Here is a 22,562-nt window from a genome sequence, read left to right as displayed (position 1 = left end):
TATTTAATAGATCTAAGGATATATTAAATAAATCTTTGAGTGATCCTAGCTCACTTTAGTATTATATTTGGTTGGTCATATAACATTTCTCATATTTTCACAAACATGATTCTTTTTTTTTTTTTTTGCAAGAGGTGTGGAGTATACACAAGTGTGGGTTATAGTCAAAATTATTTACAAAATTAGTGCTTTTCAATAGGAGTAATATACAATTTTATGATTTATTGCAATAAATGCGGGGTATACACAGGTGTGAAGTATATATGATTTTACTAACAAAATTGGCTTTTTCCTGCAGGGTATACATCTATGTGGGTTATATATGCAAAAATATAGTATTTGGTGATCCTGGACAAGATATCCATAAGTTGGAATGAAAAGGGAGGCACTGTTGCTGGGAGATTTCAACTTGCCTGATGTGGATTAGAACGTCCCATCTGCAGAATCAGAAAGAAGCAGAGAGATTGTGGATGTCTGTCAAAGTGCTTTGCTCAGACAAATGGTGATGGAACCCACAAGGGAAAGGTTGACGCTGGATCTAGTGCTCACAAATGGAGGAAATATTTCCAATGTCCGGGTGGATGCACACCTAGGCAATACTCATCATCATACGATATGATTTAATGTAAGAGCAAACTCGGAGTACAGGTGCACAAATCTCAAAGTACTGGATTTCAGTCATACTGATTTTGGTAAAATGGGGGAATATCTGAAGAAGGAGCTGATGGCATGGGTAGGCATAGAAGAAGAGGAAGTGCAGTGGTCCAAGCTGAAAGCTGCTATAAATATAGCAACAGATCTTTATACAAGGAAAGTAAACAAAAACAAGAGAAACAGGAAGCCTAATTTATATGGTTCTACAAACAAGCAGCTGAAAAAATAAGGGCAAAAGAGGCTGTGTTCAAGAAATACAGAAGAATTGTTGAAATTCTTTCAACAAATCCCAATAAAATTACATGTCCCAATAAATGTATATACAGAGAAACAAAAATTAGAGAAACAAAAATTGTAGAATTTTTTCTTTTTATTCAACTGTCAATTCCATGACAGAGCTATGCAATAATGTTGCATAGGAAGCAAGTATAGGTACAATCTCATTCAGTACAGAGATGAAGTTGCTTACTAATACAAATGTCTCCTTCCTTATATCTACATAATTCTGGCATCATCACACATCCCTTACATGTTATTTAGCTCTTTACTAATTTATCTCAAGCCATCTGGCGTCTAACTTTCTCTCCCCTTTTTTTCCCTTCTGCAGTACTATCAGACACATGTTTCACATGTCTTGCCAACCTTTGTTCTTACTTTCAACTCATGGTCATGCTGTAGACATCCTGTTCCTCTACCCCCTTCTTTCTCAGGACTCTCAGTACATTCTTGATAAAGGTTATTATAATGTCTGATTTTCAGTGTCAGCTATTCCAGCTGCACTTCTGGAGTCCATTTTATATTTGTGACTCCATTTTGTCAGTTTTAATATATACAATCCTCCCTTGAACACTGTGTACAGTGTTCACACATTTAGGCAAACACTATAGTATGTCTAGCATGTTTGAGCTCTATAGGGATGTAGTATTTTCCATTACTCCCTTTCTAGAGGCCGTCATAGCTAGCATACAGTTTCTGTCAAGTGTTATTCACTGTTAATCTTTGAATAGATTTTATTACATGCCATTCTTTCCTTTGTTTGTCCATGTACTGGATATATGTTAATATGTTCCCCCTGTGTTATCATAGTGGTAGTTGTTATCCTTGTCATCATTTTCCCACATAATTTCATACAGCATGGGATAAGGCAAAGTACAACAAATATTACAATTATGAAGACTGTGACAAATGACACAAGACCTTTCAACCAGGGGCTCAAGGATCCAAACCATCCAGTTATTGAATCCCACCAAGATGTGTCTAAAATTCCCTTATAATCACGTCACTTCAATTCTTGCCAGTGAAAGGATGCGCTGCATTGCATATCTCGCTGTATCATCAATTTTCCTCTTGAAGTGCTGTTATAGCTATATCTAATTCATGTGTTACAACATGTAATAGTGATTGTAAGCGTCTGATTGACATACCCATTTCAGCTGCAATGGCAGATCCTGCAAATGGAAGCCATCCAGTGGCTGACAAGGGCATCTAAACGTGTCTTGGTCATTGGATATGTACTTTAATATAATCTAATGCTAATTGTAAGCTTGGTCATCTCCTGTTAAAGCACTAAAGGAAGTACTGAAAACATGTCTTTTACGTCGTCTCTGACTATTGGAACTATGTGGTTTAGCATCTAATGGAATGATCAAAATCAAATAAATTTAGTTGAACAAGAGTGCAGAACTTATAACATGATGGAAGATAAGTGTACAGGATATTATCACATAACAAATAATCTCCCAAACCGTAAAGACTGTAGAGAAGTTAGGTATGATATAAAGCATAAGTTTGAGAAAAAGGAAAAATAGGATTATTTAGTTCCTTAACTGAAGAACAAGCGGTATGCATAGCAGTGATAGCTTGCATAGAAGAGGCATTGAATTGACATAATGAAAAGAAGAAAGTCAATTTTGTGAGAGTAAGGTTAGTAGAGGTCACATAAGAGGTTGTCAGTGTCCGATTACAGAACATTTTGTTAGCACAAGCTATAGATGTTGCAGTCTGATTTATAACATAGGATCCTTGTAACACAGTCCAATTTCGGGATTGTACGTCATAAGTAATAATTACATAAAACATTAGGTATCTTACCCTGAGTGAACTAGAGTTTATCAACACCAATAGTTCAGTGCAGGAATAGTATGAGCAAACAAAGAAGGCAGGCGTTGAGCAGTAACATTGGTCCAATATTGCCTGTGTTCATGACCCAGACCCAAATAGCAGGTACCATTACTGAAAACAGTTATGAATACCTTGTAACTTAATCATAGAATAGGGTGAATATGTGCTGGAATGGTAGTTACAGAAGTGACAAGTGGAGTGCAAACAATACAGTTAGTCAGATTAAGAGTCTTTGAGGCATGTTGAATTCGCTCAACATATGTATTGAGTCCATAAGTAAGTCCTACCAGCAAACAGATTGCAAAAACCTTCATAATTCTTTTGCTTCTGATGATATTACTAAGGAATGCCTTCTGGGGGTACAGTAGTGTGCACAGGTGGTCCCGGATCAGGAGCCTTGCGTAAATCAGATAGATGTACCCAGATGATGTGGTCTGACAATCTTGCTGCTGTGTGAGTTAGCTCTTTTATTTCAAATGGTCCCACGTAAATTGGGTCCTTCCAGGTCTTATGTGTGAAGTTCTTTCGAAGGACCTTTTGACCCACTGAAAAAGATGAAGAAAAAGTCATATTAGGAACTTCCTTTGATTTACAAATTGCCATGTCTCTAGTCAAATTTATTATTGGATTTATTTGTTTCCAATAATTAGTTATACCGTCAAAGCCGGTATCAATTTCTTTACAGGTACCCCTCTAGGGTCTCGTCCTGTATGTAATTGAAAAGGTGAGATCTGCAATTTTGTACTTGGATGACACCTTAACTGTAGCACAGCCATGGGCAATAAGTCCAACCAGGTATATCTCTTTTCTGAGCCCCGATTTAATGAGGCTAGTAAGACTCTAAGTCTTGTTTTTAATAGGCCATTATAGCGTTCCACTAGGCCATTAGAAGTAGGGCGATAGACTGCCACCCGTCTATGCAGTATTCCACATAAATCAGTCATATCTTTGACCAGTGAGTTTACAAAATGACTCTTCCATTGTCCGTTCCAATTTTTGTGGACATCCATGGGCTGGTAATATATATTTCAAAAGGTGTCTATTACCACCTGAGCAGTTTCCTTTGAACACGGAAACGCTTCCACCCATTTTGTAAATGCGTCGACCCACACTAAAAGATACCTTTTACCTTTTACTGGTATTACCATATCTGTAAGTCCAAATGCCACTCTACTCCGGGTCCCGTTGGAATTGGAATGGATCCAGGAGAAATAACTGGACCTCGATGTACTATATTTTTGGAACAAACTAAACAGTTAGTACAATTCTCATGGCATAAGAAAGCATATTAGGATGGCCAAAACGAGACTTCCATAGCTTTACTCATGTCAGAGGCTGGTAAATGTAATGTCACATGCCAATTATAAAATTATTTATCAATTCAGAAGTAGAAATAATATCTTTCCACTCGGGTGTATCCATTTAGTTTTTCCTGCATCCATTTTAATCAATTAATCAGAACAGGGCCTCTATGTAGGCCTCAGGGCATAATAATAATAATTCACTCAATATCTTGTCAAACCCTTAACAACATGCCATTACCTTAATTCTATACTCAAATTTCATGCTTCTTTTGATAGGTAATACAGAATAAAATGGAATTCCTATTCTGACCTATCCCCAAACAGATAGTCCTGTTGAAACACTTCCACATATATCCACTTCCACAACCCTTCTATCTAACTTACAAGTGTACTTTCGTAGCACATAATCATGTACTCCTGCCATGTGGTTATTCACACTATTCACACAACTTGCACATTGGCAGTATATCTTTTACAAGCTTCAAACATCTCAGTAACCTTTCAATGAATGGGAACTTGCTTCCATCTTCTTCATAATGTGATTCCCTATGATTTAAAACTTACATTTAGATCTTTATCATGGTACAACCTCACCTCTCTGGACAACCAGGTTTAAGCGTCCAGCTAAAATCATGAGACATATGATTTATGGAGAAAAGTTAGAACAAGGATGATTCAGCAAAGTAGGCAGGTGCCTAGAAATGTTCTATAGCAGCACAAAGCATTCTCATTCAAGGTACATTAACAACTTCTTAATCTGAACATTCAGCTAAATTCCTTTACCCTGGAGGGGGCAATATCTCTGGAGTCCCATTGCCCAAGGTAAAGTAACACAGATATATATTTATCACAAGCATGATGAATTAAACACATTAAGTAGTTTAGTAGACAAACGGTTCCTTGCATAAATCACATTATTAAAACAACAGTCTGTAATTGTGAGTCTTGTCTGTCTGCCCTGGTTTAGACCGCAAGCTCCTTTGGGCAGGGACTGTCCCTTTTTTCTCTTTTTTTTCTTTCCCAAGCAACTTGTGCATGTAATACACACAAAGATCAGCAGAGGGAACAAGTCATCAATAAAAGAAAGAAGAGTGACATCATAAGTAAACAACTGAACACAAACAACAAAAATCCACATGAAACCTAAAACTTATCTCTCTGAAATCTCAATTACCTGGGTACAGAACATACACGTGGATATTTCACTAGTCATTTATTGTACAAATCCTACTGAGGTAGGTACAGAGAATAGGCAAGAAATAGTCTGCAAATCTCATGAATAACTTAGGAATTTGCATCCCTCCCCTGCAGTGGAGGAAAACAAATTTAGTGCAATACAATTAAGCAGCTGTGATTTGCACTGCCTACGAGACTCATAGGTTTGCATAAAAGGCAAATGAATCATGGCTACAGGCAGCTAATATGTCCCTGAAGAAAAGCACAAACTGGACCCTTTTTTTTTTTTTTTTTCCGAATGCAGGGTTTGTTTAATGTATCTGTGCAGAAGCGGGGAGGAACAAGCTCTCTCGGTAACTTTGACATAAGTTACAAATCTGAGTTTTTAAAATCCAATGTTTTAGCTTTGGGGTGTGGGAATACCTTCTGTGGTTTTCTTTACATTCTTTAGAGACTATGGTCAGTAAATGAACACAATACCATAAATCTCACAGTAAATTACAACAGATGCACCGTGCTTGAACCCAAGTGCAGCATGGAGCTATAAGAATACAAATATTAAATCTAATGTAATAAAAGAGAAACAAAGTGAGGCAACCCAGGCAGTTGCCTAGAAGGGCACTGGGATAGCACAAAATCCTGGTATACAAGGTATATAAAATTTGTAATAACTCCATAATCCAAAAACTTAGCTAAATAATTCCTATTTATTTATTTTAAAACCTCAGAAAATGCCGTCATGCACCTTTCAGTAAATCACAAAGTTGAAAGTCAACATAGCGTGACAAAAACAGCTGGAGGAAAATCAAGGCTACATTCCTGAAGGGAGGCTTTGTATTTAACCTCTGTAATACTATACCCATAAGACTTAAAGAAAAGCATGAATTGTCATACCCTTTTAACAACCAGATTCAAGAAAGATAAACAACATTATCCCCAGCAACGAAATCCTGTGCTGCATATACAAAGCTTGCACCGTCTGCTGTAGAAGAGACAAGAACCTCAATATCAATATTAATATTAGCCATTTTACAACAAATACAATAATATTGTAAATAGTAACAAAGAATAAAAGAAGAAAGAATGAAAAAGGATCACAGCAAACAGGGTCAAAAAATACAGAAAAGTATGCAGTAGACGTCAATATCTCATCACCTAAGCAGATACCTCGGATCAAGTAATTGCAACGAACCTCTCACGAGCTGGCCAGTATCGCAAGACCGGGGCGTTGTTAGTCAATCACCGAAACAGGCATCGGGGTCCCGCTTTCCTCACAAAAAACCAAGCAGTCCCCGTCACGAATCAGAAGATTGCAGAGCACCTCTCACGAGCTGATCAGTATCGTAAGACCGATGGCACCGTTGATCAATCAACTAAAAACAGATAACTTGTCAGCAGTCCTGCCGCTGACCTCCTCACACGGGGCACCAATTGTTGAAATTCTTTCAACAAATCCCATAAAATTACATGTCCCAATAAATGTATATACAGAGAAACAAAATTAGGAACAAAAATTGTAGAATTTTTTCTTTTTATTCAACTGTCAATTCCATGACAGAGCTATGCAATAATGTTGCATAGGAAGCAAAGTATAGTACAATCTCATTCAGTACAGAGATGAAGTTGCTTACTAATACAAATGTCTCCTTCCTTATATCTACATAATTCTGGCATCATCACACATCCCTTACATGTTATTTAGCTCTTTACTAATTTATCTCAAGCCATCTGGCGTCTAACTTTCTCTCACCCTTTTTTTCCCTTCTGCAGTACTATCAGACACATGTTTCACATGTCTTGCCAACCTTTGTTCTTACTTTCAACTCATGGTCATGCTGTAGACATCCTGTTCCTCTACCCCCTTCTTTCTCAGGACTCTCAGTACATTCTTGATAAAGGTTATTATAATGTCTGATTTTCAGTGTCAGCTATTCCAGCTGCACTTCTGGAGTCCATTTTATATTTGTGACTCCATTTTGTCAGTTTTAATATATACAGAATGCAACTAGAGGATCACAGAAAAGATTACCAGATTAAACTCAAAGAAGAGAAGAGGGAAATATGGCTAGTGAAAGCACAGGCGGAAGAAAAAATGGACAGAGATATGAAGGGAGGTGACAAGACCTTTTTTAGATATATTAGGGAAAGGAGAAAAGCTAGGAATTAAATTGTAAGACTGAAAGATGCTGAAAATAGCTATGTGGAGAGTGATGAGGATAAAGCAAATGTGCTAAACAAGTACTTCTCTTCGGTGTTCGTGGAAGAAAATCCTGGAGAAGGACCGAGGTCGACTGCCGAGGGTATACCTGGGAATGGAGTGGATATTGCATCGTTCACGGAAGAAAGCATTTATAAACAACTTGAAAATCTGAAAATGGACAAAGCTATGGGGCCAGATGGAATACATCCCAGGATACTGAGGAAACTTAGACAAATCCTGGTGGGACCTCTTAAGGATTTAGTTAATAGATCTTTAGAGATAGCAAAGGTTCCACAGGATTGGAGACGAGCTGATGTGGTCCCTCTTCACAAAAATGGGGAGAGGGAAGAAATGGGAAACTACAGGCTAGTAAGCCTCAAGTCAATAGTAGGAAAAATAATGTAGTCGCTGCTGAAGGAAAAGTTAACTTTCTAGAATCCAACGGGTTGCAGGATTTGAGGCAACATGGTTTTTCCAAAGGAAAATCCTGCCAAACGAATCTGATTGATTTCTTTGACTGGGAGACCAAGAATTGGATAAAGGACATGCGTTAGATATAATCCACTTGGATTTCAGCAAAGTCTTTGATACGGCTCCTCACAAAAGACTCATGAAGAAGCTGAGAGGGTTCAACTTAGGGCCAAAAGTGGTGAACTGGATTGGAAACTGGTTGACCGACAGGCAACCCAGGGTGGTGGTAAATGGAATCCACTCAGAGGAAAAGAAGGTGAGTAGTGGAATGCCTCAGGGGTTGGTACTAGGGCCAATTCTGTTTAATATGTTTGTGAGAGACATTACTGAAGGGTCAGAAGGAAACGTTTGATTTTTTTGTGGATGACACAAAGATAGCCAATAGAGTGGATACTCCGGAGGGAGTAGAAACCATGAGAAGAGATCTCCAAAAATTAGACGAATGGCCAAAGGTCTGATGGTTAAAATTTAATGCCAAGAACTGCAGAAATCCAAAGGAGATGTACCATAGGCGCCCGGTATAAGAGGCTTGGGGAGTCTATGCCTCCCCAGCCACAGCAGGATGGATCAGCTGTTTCTATAGAAATGCTAAATAGTAGTAGTAGTAGTTCTCCCGCGAGTCCCGCTGCTCTGGGGGGGTTTAAATAGCAGCAGCTGCAGTGAAAGCCCTCTCTAGCCTTGTGTATAACCAGTTGTAATTTGATTACCTTACTGCTGGGAGAGCAGAGCAGGGGGGTTGGCTGGAGGTGTCCTGGGGAGGTGCCAGGGAGATATTTAACTAGGATGAATTCCTGCACATGAGCACTTCATACCAAAGAGACTTGCACTGACCCCTGAAATTTTAAAAGTGCTAAAAATAATTTTTAAAAAGTATTTGCATTAAATCTAATTGCAGAATTTAGGTGCTAGGAAGTGGGATTGGTATGCTATGTACTCAAATTTGCTCAAGCCATATGCAAATTAGTCTGTATTTGGGAGGTTCTCATTTGCATATTTATGGGTAAAAATTGTTGGAAATGTGTACAGCCTTAATGTTAGGGCATGGCTCTGATCAAAAATATGAAGTTTGATCAAAAAACGAAGGGTTTAGCTAGTGTTTTTGACTAAAAATTCCCATTAGAGTGTCTGTATGTTAATCTGCATTCAAATAGAGCTCTCTGATTGGATGAGCAGCTCCTGTTAGAAAATCTGCCCGGGAACAGAGAGGAGAGGAAAGAATCAATGGGTGGGTGGGTGTGGATGGCTGGAGGGGGGGCAGGGGAGAGGAGAGAATCAATGAGTGGGTATGGATGGCTGGAGGGGGGGTAGGGGAGCGAAAAGAATCGCTGGGTGGGTGTGGATGGCTGGAGGGGGGCAGGGGAGAGGAGAGTTGCTGGACATGGATGGAGGAGAGGGAAGGGAGAGAGAAGAAATGCTGGACATGGATGGAGGGGAGGGAAGAGTGAGGAAGGAGATGAGATGAGGGGAAAGGAAGAGAGAAAAACTGCACATGGATGAAGAAAATAGGCAGAAGATGGATTCATTGGACAATCAAGTCTGCGGAGGACCCAGCTTTTACTTACGGATGTAGGACAAGAAATGAAGAAGAAAGGCAGAAAGTAAAGAAATAAATGGAAAGGAAGCCCTGGAAACGGAGTTAAGAGGACAGATAGCAGCAGAATCGGATACTGGGCCAGCATGATCAGAAAAACAAAGTCACCAGACAACAAAGGTAGAAAAGATCATTTTATTTTCATTATAGTGTTTGGAATATGTCCACTTTGAGAATCAGGTGCTCAACATTAAATGTTCATGTTTATTTATTTACTTATGTATGGCATTTTATCCCACATTAAACATGAATTAGGATGTTTTGTGGCTCTACATGAGAATTGTGATATTATGATCCTTGTTTCATATTGTTGACGGTCTGCATTTTCCGTATGGGTGGTATATTGGTGTATTAGGTTCTGCCCAGTGTAATATTTATGGTACAGTAAGGTTCTGAGTGTGTTTTTGTACAAAGTTGTGCATAGTGTTTTGCAGTTGAGCTATTGTGGTTAGTATATGCTTTGAGCAATCACTTTATTCTTTGACATATGATACATATCTAATATCTAAATGTAATAAAAGGTATTAATTGTGACTTTTATTTTTATTTATTTTTTCTGTGTGTTATCAGACAATTATGGATTTAAGCTCCACCCCTGGCCCCACCCCTAAACCCGCCCCTTTAGCCTCCCCAAACAGTTGGGCCACCGACCGCCTATGAGATGTACCATATAGGAGAAGAGAGATTGATAAGCACAGCTCAGGAGATGGACCTTGGGGCAATGGTGTCTGAGGATCTCAAGCTTTATTATCCTATATTAATAAAATGAGTAAACACATTTTGAAGTCTACCTTCATTTTCGTATTTTTTGTGGAAGAATATTGTGCAACAGAAACATCAGATCTAATCAGTTGCATAAGAAAATATCAATGTATCATAAGTCTATTTTCCAGAATCCCCAAGGCAGAAAACATTACTACAGTAAAACAGAAATAATCATAAGAACATTAGAAGCATCTTGAACAGATCAACGATCTATTAATCCCAGCATCTTTTCACTGACTGTATCTGAATTCAAGAAAGCTTTGGACAATATCTAAGGGAGAGGAAGGGATAGGAGATGGCATGGATGGGCAGAATGACTGGGCTGTATGGTCTTTATCTGCCTTTATTTTCTATATTTCTATCCTGAGTCAGAGCTAATGGAGAAGCTTATCTCTTGTTGGTCAATCTCAGAGCAAAAACTTCCAAGTACACAAAGAGAAATTCTATGACTTTATGCATGTAAATACACATGCCATACACGCATAAGTGTAGAGATAATTGTTACTTATGTTTGTGCACTACATGCTATTCTATAAAGTAGCATGGGAATCTTTCTTAAGTGTGGTTTGAGTTGGGGATCAGGGAGGCCAGAGTCCACTTAAGAACATAAGAATAACCATACTGGGTCAGACAATATCCTTCTGTCAATCCAGGTCATATGTGCCTGGCAGAAGCCCAAATAGTATCAACATTCCATGCTACCAATCCCAAGGCAAGCAGTGGCTTCCCCATGTCTGTCTTAATAATAGACTATGGACTTTTTCTCCAGGAACTTGTCCAAACCTTTTTTAAACCCAGATACGCTAACCACTGTTACCATATCCTCCGGCAACAAGTTCCTTCCAGAGCTTAACTATTCGTTGAGTGATAAAAGTATTTCCTTCTATTTGTTTTAAAAGTCTTTCCATGTAACTTCATTGGCCACCATAGGTTGTTATTATTATTATTTTTAATAATGGACCTTTTTTGTCTCCATTCCTATCAGTGCATATACCAATTCCCACTCACATGCTGACAAGAAAGAAGACATAAATGTCCAATGCTGTAAAGCATGGCAGACTATGATGCTGGTGTGTTTTTTTTCTGACCAGGTACACTTAATGCCACAATAATCTGCATGTTGTTATTCTACTGAATCAGGGGTAAAATATTTTTTTCAGTTCATGCATTAGAATGCTGTCTGCACACTGTTCTACTACTACTAATTTCTATAGTGCTGCTAGATGTACACAGTGCTATACAAGTACTTTCTCTGTCCCTAGGAGGCTTACAATCTAAGTTTTTTTGTACCTGGGGCAATGGAGGGTTAAGTGATTTGCCCAAGGTCACGGGGAGCTGCAGTGGAATTGAACCCAGGTTACCAGGTTACCAGGATCAAAGCCTGCTGCACTAACTATTAGGCTACTCCTCCTCCCTAACATATGATTTATTACATAGGCCTGTAAGTTTGTAGCCAAGTTAATAGAAGGTTATCCACGATCACAAGGACTGTCCCTGGTTCTTATATTTCTACTTTAACCACTAGGCTACTCCTCCCACTGCAGTCTAGTATTTACATTGCAGGTTAATACCTGAAAAATTGATGACCAGATCTATAATCAACATTTTCCTGGTCACTGTTGCTGCAGTTTCAAGCCAGTAGCTCACAGCATATGGGCTGTGCAATGGAAGTTGCACTGTGTGAAATTTAGTCTTAGTCATGTGCTTGAAAAACCATGACACTGCAAGAGAGTTTCAGCAATGCTTGCCAAATAGTCTCAGCTACTGTTTAGAACTGTCCTCTTGTCTCCAGTTTGGGTTTTCCAAGCAGGAGACAAGCAGTGAGACTGCATGATTGTTGAACTCTGAAATATGTTTATTTTTAAATATTTGTCATCTGCAGTTTGCTCACATCTGATAACTATTAGCAAAGAACCCCAAGTGGAGGAGTGGCCTAGTGGTTAGTATGGTGGACTTTGGTCCTGGGGAACTGGGTTCAATTCCCACTGCAGGGACAGGCAGCTCCCTGTGACCCTGGGCAAGTCACTTAACCCTCCATTGCCCCAGGTACAATAAGTACCTGTATATAATACGTAAGCCACATTGAACTTGCTATGAGTGGGAAAGCATGGGGTACAAATGTAACAAAAAGACATACTCCTAACTACTCTATAGGGGACCAGCAGCAGTGGCATTCAGTGAGCCCAGTGAAGGTGATCATTTTAATGGCTCTGGAGTCTATTCAAATGATTTACCTGGTAACTAGGAATCATTTGGAGAAATATAAGGTATTCAGAAATACCCATACAGACCAGTTGCACTTTGAATGTTAAAATCACGCCAAGGGCATTGTTGCACTTTACCTGGATAGTATTGAATATCAGTGCTATCCGATTGATGTTGATTGGCTAGCTGAGTCGCATTAATACCAGATAAGTTATCCAGTTAAATGTAGCCAGGAATATTGAGTAGCCTAACCGGATAAGGTATTTGAATATTTGGTCATCTGGGGCAGATTTCCACTGCGCACCCCCCCCCCCCCCCGTATCATCTCAAGACAACCCCCCCCCCCGGGTTCATTGCCTCCTACCTCCTGGGGTGCTGGGGGCTGCCACGCAGCTGTTGGCTCCACCGGTTCCCTGCTCCCTCTGCCCCAGAACAGGAAGTAACATCAGAGGCAGCAGGGAACCAGCGGAGCCGACAGCCACGTGGCTGCTCACTGCACCCCCCCCCCCCCGCAGCGTGCACCTGGAGGTGGACCGCCCCCACCGCCCCGCCCTCGGTATGCCACTGTATTTGGTTAAAGTTAATAAGAAAATGTATATGGCTAATTTTAATCTGATATCCTGCCATCGAATATCAGCTCTACAGTGCCTGTTTGTGATAATGACAATGATAATGCAACAAACCATTTTCAAAGTGACAGTGAAGTCTCAGAAAGTATAGCCAGAAGTCAGCAACTGCTAACTCATGTGTCCTTTGGTGATCTGTGAACGAATTCCACCCAGCAGACCACGCCATGACACAAGCTTGTGATATTTATTTGTTTAAAACATTTCTAAACCTAGGCGATGTACATCTGGAACATACACAGTGAAAGAGACAAAAAAAAACATAGCAGAATACACACAACTACAACAAAGAATCACTAAATGAACACATCTTCACCAACACTAATATCTTGTGGCAGTAAATAAACTACTCAGACTGAAAAAGCCTGAGCAAAAAGAAATTACTTTAACTGTTTCCTAAATGGAAGGATCCAAGTTATCACACGTAAGCTCACAAGCAAAGTATTCCAAAGAGCTGTGCCTGCAACCTAAAGCATTGCTGAACAGTTTGCTTCAAGCTTAATGCACTTAAAGTAAGGAATAGCCAATAAAAGTTTATCCAAAGGATACAAACAAGATGGCTGACATAATTTTAAAGATGAAGCTAAAGGCAGGGTGCTGACACTTTGTTTGCACAAGTACTACTACTACTTAACATTTCTAAAGCGCTAGTAGGGTTACGCAGCGCTGTACAATTTAACATGGAAGGACAGTCCCTGCTCAAGGAGCTTAGAATCTAAAAGACAAATGTACAGTCAATCTGATAGGTCAGGCAGATTGGGGCAGCCTATATGTTCGAGAGGTTAGGTTCCGAAAGCAGCATTGAAGAGGTGAGCTTTAAGCAAGGATTTGAAGATGGGTAGGGAGGGGGCTTGGCGTAGGGGTTCAGGAAGATTGTTCCAGGCATAGGGTGAGGCAAGGTAAAATGGGCAGAGCCTGGAGTTGGCAGTGGTGGAGAAGGGTACCGAGAGGAGGGATTTGTCATGTGAGTGGAGGTTACGGGCAGGAACGTAGGGGGAGATGAGGGTAGAGAGGTAGTGAGGAGCAGCAGTGTGAGTGCATTTGTAAGTAAGGAGGAGAAGCTTGAATTGTATGCGGTATCTGATCGGAAGCCAGTGAAGTGACCTGAGGAGAGGGGTGATATGAGAATAACAGTTTTGGCGGAATATAAGACGTGCGGCAGAGTTCTGAACGGATTGAAGGGGGGATAGATGGCTGAGTGGGAGGCCAGTGAGGAGTAAGTTGCAGTAGTCGAGGTGAGAGGTAATGAGGGCGTGGACGAGAGTTCGGGTGGTGTGCTCAGTGAGGAAAGGGCGAATTTTTTTGATGTTGAAGAGGAAGAAGCGACAGGTCTTGGCAGTCTGCTGGATATGCGCAGAGAATGAGAGGGAGGAGTCGAAGATGACTCCGAGGTTGCGGGAGGATGAGGGTGTTATCAACTGAGATAGAGAGTGGAGGAAGAGGAGAAGTGGGTTTAGGTGGAAAGACGAGGAGCTCGGTCTTGGACATGTTCAGCTTCAGGTGGCGGTTGGACATCCAGGCAGCAATGTCGGATAGGCAGGCCGATACCTTGGCCTGGGTCTCTGCTGTAATGTCTGGTGTAGAGAGATAGAGCTGGGTGTCATCAGCATAAAGATGATACTGGAAACCATGAGATGAGATCAGTGAGCCTAGAGAAGAGGTGTAGATAGAGAAGAGAAGGGGTCCAAGGACAGATCCCTGGGGAACTCCAACAGATAGCGGGATGGGAGTGGAGGAAGATCCATGAGAGTATACCCTGAAGGTGCGGTGGGAGAGATAGGAGGAGAACCAGGAGAGGACAGAGCCCTGGAACCCAAATGAGGCCAGAGTGGCAAGAAGTAAATCGTGATTGACAGTGTCAAAAGTGGCGGAAAGATCGAGGAGGATGAGGATGGAGTAGTGGCCTCTGGATTTGGCCAGGAGCAGGTCATTGCAGACTTTAGAGAGTGCTGTTTCTGTCGAGTGGAGAGGGCGAAAGCCGGATTGGAGTGGATCGAGGACGGCATGAGAGGAGAGAAAATCGAGGCAGCGGCTGTGAACGGCGCTCAAGTATTTTGGAGAGGAAGGGTAAGAGAGAGATGGGGCGATAGTTGGAGGGGCAGGTAGGAGATTCCTGGAGGTGGTGGTTAAAGGTGGACGGAGCAGGGGGGGGGTGAAGAAGTGTGAATGTGATCAGGTGGTGATCGGAAAGAGGAAGAGCTGTAGCTTAGAAATTGGAGGGTGAGCCGGAGGAGGAGAGGACGAGGTCAAGACAATGGCCGTCATGGTGAGTAGGAGTGGTAGAGCACAGCTGGAGGTTGAAGGAGGATGTTAGGGTAAGGAACTTAGAAGCGTGAGGATCGGAGGAGGAGAGGACGAGGTCAAGACAATGGCCGTCACGGTGAGTAGGAGTGGTAGAGCACAGCTGGAGGTTGAAGGAGGATGTTAGGGTGAGGAACTTAGAAGCGTGAGGGTCGGATGGGTCATCAGCATGAATGTTAAAGTCTCCGAGAATGAGGGACGGAGATGAGGGTTCAAGAAAAACAGAGAGCCAAGCATCGAAGTCGGTGAGGAAGGAAGAGAAGGATTTATCAGGGGGGCGGTAGATGACTGCCACTCTGAGTGGCAGCGGGTAGAATAGCCGGATGGAGTGGGCTTCAAAGGATGAGAAGCAGTGAGACTGCGGTAGGAGGAGGGGTTGGAAACTACAGGAGGGCGAGAGTAGTAACCCAATGCCTCCACCACGGCCAACTGGGCGGGGAGTGTGTGAGAAGAGATAACCACCATGGCAAAGGGCTGCGACTGAGGCAGAGTCATCCGGGGAGATCCAGGTTTCGGTTAGGGCGAGCAGTTGAAGGGAGTGGGAGATGAAGAGATCGTGGGTGAAGGGCAATTTGTTGCAGACTGAGTGGGCATTCCACAAGGCACATGAGAAGGGGAGGGAAGAGGGGGGGAGGAGGGGAATAGAGACGAGATTGGAGACGTCCCGGGATCGTTCGCGTGGATAGGACGGGGACAGATGAGGGGGACCTGGATTAGGGTTAATGTCTCCCGCGGATAGCAGGAGGAGCAGCAAGAGAGTGTGGAGGAGGGTGGGGGAGGTCGGGTGACGAAGGCGACGAAGACAGGGTGCACTTAGGAGGAATGGGGATGGGTTAATAGCAGGAAGGAAGTGTTGAAGGTTGAGAGCTAGGATGGAGGAGGGGGACAAGAGGGATGGTGAAGTGATGAGGGATGGGGGTGAACAGGGTATTGCCGTGGCGGGCCAGGCGGGAGGGCAGCGAGTTCCAGTGGTAGACAGTGGGAGTGGGGGGGAAAAGAGATTAGGAAGGGACAGGGCAAGGAAGAGAATGTGGATAGGAGCCATACGTAGTGACTGAGGTGTAACAGGTGAATGTGTAGTGACCTAGGTGTTAAGCAGATAGACAGAATGGAGAGCTGGGTTGGAGGCTAGGAATTGATGGACTGGTAAGTTGATGGTTGACAAGCTAGCAGCAATGGTTGAGAGGTTCGCAGGCAGGCAGGCGAGCAGGTAGGTCAATGGTTGACAAGCTAGCAGCAGGCAGGCAGGTAAGTCGATTGCTGAGAGGTTCGCAAGCAGGCAGGCAGGTTACTCGATGGGTTAACAGGCAGGCAGGCAGCAGCTGGGACAGACGGACAGGAACAAGCTGGGATGGATGGACAGGAGCAACAGGATATGCTGAGATGGATGGATTGGAACAAGCTGGAACAGGAGGACTGGAACAAGCTGGGGCAGGCAGGAACGAATGGACTGGAACAAGTTGGAACAGACGGGCTGGGATGGAATAAGCTGGAACAGGTTGGAACAGGCTGGAATAAGCTGGAGCAAGCTGGAATAGGCGGTCCGGCACAGGCTGGAGCGGAAGGACTGGGACAAGCAGGAACAGGCGGACTGGAACAAGGTGGAACAGATGGACTGGAACAAGTTGGAGCAGGTGGGCTAGAACAAGCTGGAGTAGACTGGAGCAGATTGGAGCAGAAGACAGCGGTATAGCAGGACTGGAGCAAATTGGAGCAGAAGATAGCGGTAGGGGGGGATGGGCCTGGGTCCGCCTGCCTGAAGTCCACTGCAACCAACAAAAACTGTTCCAGGGACCTGCATACTGCTGTCAGGGAGCTGGGTATGACATTTGAGGCTGGCATACAGGCTGGCAAAAAAGGTTTTTATTTTTATTTTTTTAGTGTGGGAGGGGGGTTGGTGACCACTGGGGGAGTACGGGGAGGTCATCCCCCATTCTCTCCGGTGGTCATCTGGTGAGTTGGGGCACCTTTTTGAGGCTTGGTCGTGAAAATAAAAGGACCAAGAAAAACCGGCGAAATACTGATTAACGCCGCTTTTGTTTTTTCCATTATGCGCTGAAGCCGACCATCTGGTAGCCACACCCATGCCCGCCCACATCCCGCCTTCGCTATGCCGCCGACACACCCCCTTGAACTTTCCCCGGCTCGGCGACGGGAAAGCGGCAATGGTGTCAAAAAAGCAGCTTTCGATTATACCGATTTCGCCGCTTTTGAGAGATCGCCGGCCATCTCCCGATTTATGTCGGAAGATGGCCGGCGATCACTTTCGAAAATAAGTCTGATAGTAACATAGTAGATGACGGCAGAAAAAGACCTGCATGGTCCATCCAGTCTGCCCAACAAGATAAATTCATATGTGCTACTCATATGAATGGGCAGGGCTGTGAGCTCTGGTCACTGATTGGTTACATATAGCTCTCCCTGTTCTTGATAAATGTGCGCAAGCGCCAGCGTTCTAGCAGATTTCTGTGCCAGTTTTCCAGGTCCCTTGAGTGAGGTTGATCCTGTGTAAGCAGCCGGCTATAAGATAAAAGGTATGGGAATTTGCATTATTTAGTAGTATCAAATAAAATAAAAGAGTGAAGTAGTATTGTAGCAGGGTGCTGTATCTGCTTTTATTTTATTTTATTGTAGTTAACCCCCTGAAGATGCCAGTTGGCGAAATGCAGTGCAAGCGTTGGGTTTAATGATTATGATTACATCTGGTGCTGAATGTTAAATTTTGGCCATTACGGAAGATGGAGTAGTGAGCCAATAGGAGATTAACCAAGGAAGAGTGGAGGAGTGGCCTAGTGGTTAGGGTGGTGGACTTTGGTCCTGGGGAACTGAGGAACTGAGTTTGATTCCCACTTCAGGCACAGGCAGCTCCTTGTGACTCTGGACAAGTCACTTAACCCTCCATTACCCCATGTAAGCCGCATTGAGCCTGCCATGAGTGGAAAAGCGCGGGGTACAAATGTAACAAAAAAAAAAAAGAACTGTGACACTAGTAACTGAGAATGATGACAAAACTGAAAGAACTAATTACTTGTTACCAACTGTGAAGCTTGAAGAAAAGTCATTTGACTGGATGGAAAAGCACCATTATTATGAACTGAGGCTTCTTAAAAGTGATAAGTGACATTTGTGTAAAGTGTAATTGCAATTTTGAAAAGAAAAGTGATAATGCAACTGTTTTGCTAAGTACCTTAGCATATTTGTAAAGAACCAATTATAAGTTGTCAACCTGTTTACGGGCAGTGATATCCTAGTATCATGTGATCACCTTTGGTTTGAAGCAGATTTAATGAGTTTTGATGAGAGATGTATGTATGTGGTTTGAGAGTGAGTGAATGTAGATATAAGCACACTGTTTGATATGTTAAAACCATAAAGTGGTATTTATAAGAATAAATTGATGTATAATTGGAAACGCAGTTGCTTGATTTATATTATATTGTTTGTAGTGACTGGATTGAAATATAGGAACTCAGATTAATTATTTAATTATGCATATTCATTAGGGATATCCTGAAAATCTGACCCATTGGGAGCCCTAGAGTACTGGGACCGAAGACCCCTGCACTATGGGGGTCAATTTTCAAAGGTGACTTGCACCTAAATTGGCCCCTTTGAAAAATAATTAAGGCTGAGTGCCTAAATTTAGGAAAATTAACACCTCTGGAGATGTTGTTAACATCCTCCCCCCCCCCCCTTCCCCTGGGAGTATCATCTTGATAACACATGAACCAATGCTTCCTGGGAAGTTTACAGAGGCCAGTGAATGTTTAAAAACTTTCAATCCCTTTGTCAAGAATGGCAATACCCTTGAACCACCCCCTTATTTATCAGCCTGACCCCTAGTGACAGTACTGCAAGACTACAGCTAAGGTCCCAGGCAGTCATGTTAGAAGAAGAAAATACTAAGGAGGTCTTCTACTTAAAGCTTAGCTCGAGTTATCTTTTACTAATGCTTAGCTCAAGTTATCTGCAGCTGGGCCCATTTTATTCCTAAAAAAAATAAGTAAAAATAAAATAATCACAATTAATACCTTTTATTAAATTTAGATATTAGATATGTATCATATGTCAAAGAATAAAGTGGTTGCTCAAAGCATATTCTAAGCACAATCGCTCAACTGCAAAACACTATGCACAACTTTGTGCAAAAACACACCCATAACCTTACTGTACCATAAATATTACACTGGGCAGAACCTAATACACCAATATACCACCATACGGAAAATGCAGACCGTCAACAATATGAAACAAGGGATCATATCATCACAATTCTCATGTAGAGCCACAAAACACCCTTTTAGGGTGGATAATGTTCATAATGAACTCCTTTTATTAATGACCATATATAGATGGGAACATGGGCAGCTTCTCTCCTGGAGCTGCTGCCAGAATAATGGCTCTTCTCCTCGTCTGAGCTACTCCATACTGCCCAGCCTGCAGCACACCAAACGTGCACTGGTAGCCCATGCGTGGGAGGGACTGCGAGGGATAAACGGTGCATCGGGGGGGGGGGGAATGAGAGAGAGAGCGGAGAGCCCGTCAGTAGCGGTGGCGTCGCGAGCTGATCAAATTATAGAGACTGCGGCACACCAACCTTATTACAACTTGCTTCGGGGCTTCTCGGACTGATGGCATGACGTGCCCCGCCTTCTCTGGCCAGCCTTCCTGCTTCCGCGAGGGCTGGACGTATCATAAGGAAGGCTGGTCAGAGGAGGCGGGGCACATCATGCCGTCAGTCCGAGAAACCCCGAAGCAAGTTGTTGTAAGGTTGGTGTGCCGCTACCGGCAGCGATGGGCGATCAAAATCACATTGTGAGGGAGTGGGAGGGAGTGGGAGGGAGTGCAAGGGATAAACGGAGCATCGGGGGATTGCGGCTGGGGAGGCTTAGCCTCCCAAGCCTCTTATACCGGGCGCCTATGCTCCTGTCCACCATTACACATCAGGGTAAAGCAGCATGTACCAAGAGAAAGCCTAACCATTTCTTTAAAAAAGGTACAGGAACTGGGGGGGGGGGGGGGGGGGGGAAGGTCTTCTGGGGATGGCCTATATTTACAAGGGACCAGGGTGGGGAGGGTCAAATAGGAATCTTTATTTTTAAAAGAGATCTGGGGTTGGGGTAGGTCTGGAAGGGCATGCTCATTTTTGGAAAAGAGATCAGGATTGGAAGTCCAGGAGCACCTATGTTTTACAAGGGATCAGGGTAGGGACTATTTGTGTGTAATCACTGGCATTGTTCCCTTCTCCAACTACATTGCCATAGGCGCCCGGTATAAGATGCTTGGGGAGGCTAAGCCTCCCCAGCCGCAATCCCCCGATGCTCCGTTTATCCCTTGCACTCTCTCACAATGTGATTTTGATCGCCCATCGCTGCCGGTAGCGGCACACCAACCTTACAACAACTTGCTTCGGGGTTTCTCGGACTGACGGCATGACGTGCCCCGCCTCCTCTGACCAGCCTTCCTTATGATACGTCCAGCCCTCGCGGAAGCAGGAAGGCTGGCCAGAGGAGGCGGGGCACGTCATGCCATCAGTCCGAGAAGCCCCGAAGCAAGTTGTAATAAGGTTGGTGTGCCGCAGTCTCTATAATTTGATCAGCTTGCGACGCCACCGCTACTGACAGGCTCTCCGCTCTCTCTCTCTCATTCTCCCCCCCCCCCCCCCCCCCGATGCACCGTTTATCCCTCGCAGTCCCTCCCACGCATGGGCTACCAGTGCACGTTTGGTGTGCTGCAGGCTGGGCAGTATGGAGTAGCTCAGACGAGGAGAAGAGCCATTATTCTGGCAGCAGCTCCAGGAGAGAAGCTGCCCATGAGCAGCTTTTAAACTAGAAATGGGGGGAAGGCCGACAGTCGCTCAAAAGAGCATGGTTCGGGATAAGGTATCTTTCAAAGATATCACCAAAACAGGGAAGATAGAGTATCCTGATAGTGAGGTTGCAAAAGAGATTGTAGTAGATCGGGTATCTTTAAATAACAATAAAAATCAGACAAAAGATTGCCAATTAATACTGTCAAGTACTAAGCATGATGTACTTAGGAACAACAAACATAGTTTGAAATGTCTATATGCGAATGCCAGGAGCCTAAGAAATAAGATGGGGGAGTTGGAATATATTGCACTAAATGAAAAATTAGATATAATAGGCATCTCTGAGACCTGGTGGAAGGAGGATAACCAGTGGGACACTGTCATACCGGGGTACAAATTATATCGTAGTGATAGGGTGAATCGGATTGGTGGAGGGGTAGCATTGTATATTAACGAGAGCCTTGAATCAAATAGATTGAAAATTCTGCAGGAAACAAAACACTCCTTGGAATCACTGTGGATTGAAATTCCATGTGCAAAGGGGAAAAGGATAGTGATAGGAGTGTACTACCGTCCGCCTGGCCAGGACGAACAGACGGATGCGGAAATGTTAAAGGAAATCAGGGACGCAAACAAACTGGGCAACACAATAATAATGGGGGATTTCAATTACCCGCATATAGACTGGGTTAATGTAACATCTGTACACGCAAGGGACATAAGATTTCTTGATGAAATCAAGGACAGCTTCATGGAACAGCTAGTTCAGGAGCCGACAAGAGAAGGAAAAATACTAGACTTAGTCCTTAGTGGTGCTCATGATCTAGTGCAGGGGGTAACGATATGAGGGCCGCTTGATAACAGTGATCATAATATGATCGGTTTTGATATTGGCATTGAAGGAAGTGAAACTAGGAAATCAAGTACGCTAGCGTTTAACTATAGAAAAGGTGATTACGACAAAATGAGAAAAATGGTGAAAAAAAGACTGAAAGGAGCAGCTCGCAGAGTAAAAAACTTGCATCAGGCGTGGATGCTGTTTAAAAACACCATCCTGGAGGTTCAGGACAAATATATTCCACGTATTAGAAAAAAGGGAAAAAAGACTAAACGTCAGCCGGCGTGGCTAAACAGTAAGATAAAGGAAATCATTAGAGCCAAAAAACAATCCTTCAGAAAGTGGAGAAGAGAACCAACTGAAAGTAACAGGATAGATCATAAGGAATGCCAAGCCAAATGCAAAGCGGAGATAAGGAGGGCAAAAAAGGACTTTGAGAAGAAATTAGCGTTGGAAGCAAAAATACATAGTAAAAATTTTTTTAGATACATTAAAAGC

This window comes from Microcaecilia unicolor, chromosome 3 (genome assembly GCF_901765095.1).
Source record: "Microcaecilia unicolor chromosome 3, aMicUni1.1, whole genome shotgun sequence".
Taxonomy (NCBI): Eukaryota; Metazoa; Chordata; class Amphibia; order Gymnophiona; family Siphonopidae; genus Microcaecilia; species Microcaecilia unicolor.
The sequence above is the reverse complement of the archived record's forward strand: the minus strand, read 5'-3'. Positions refer to the sequence as shown.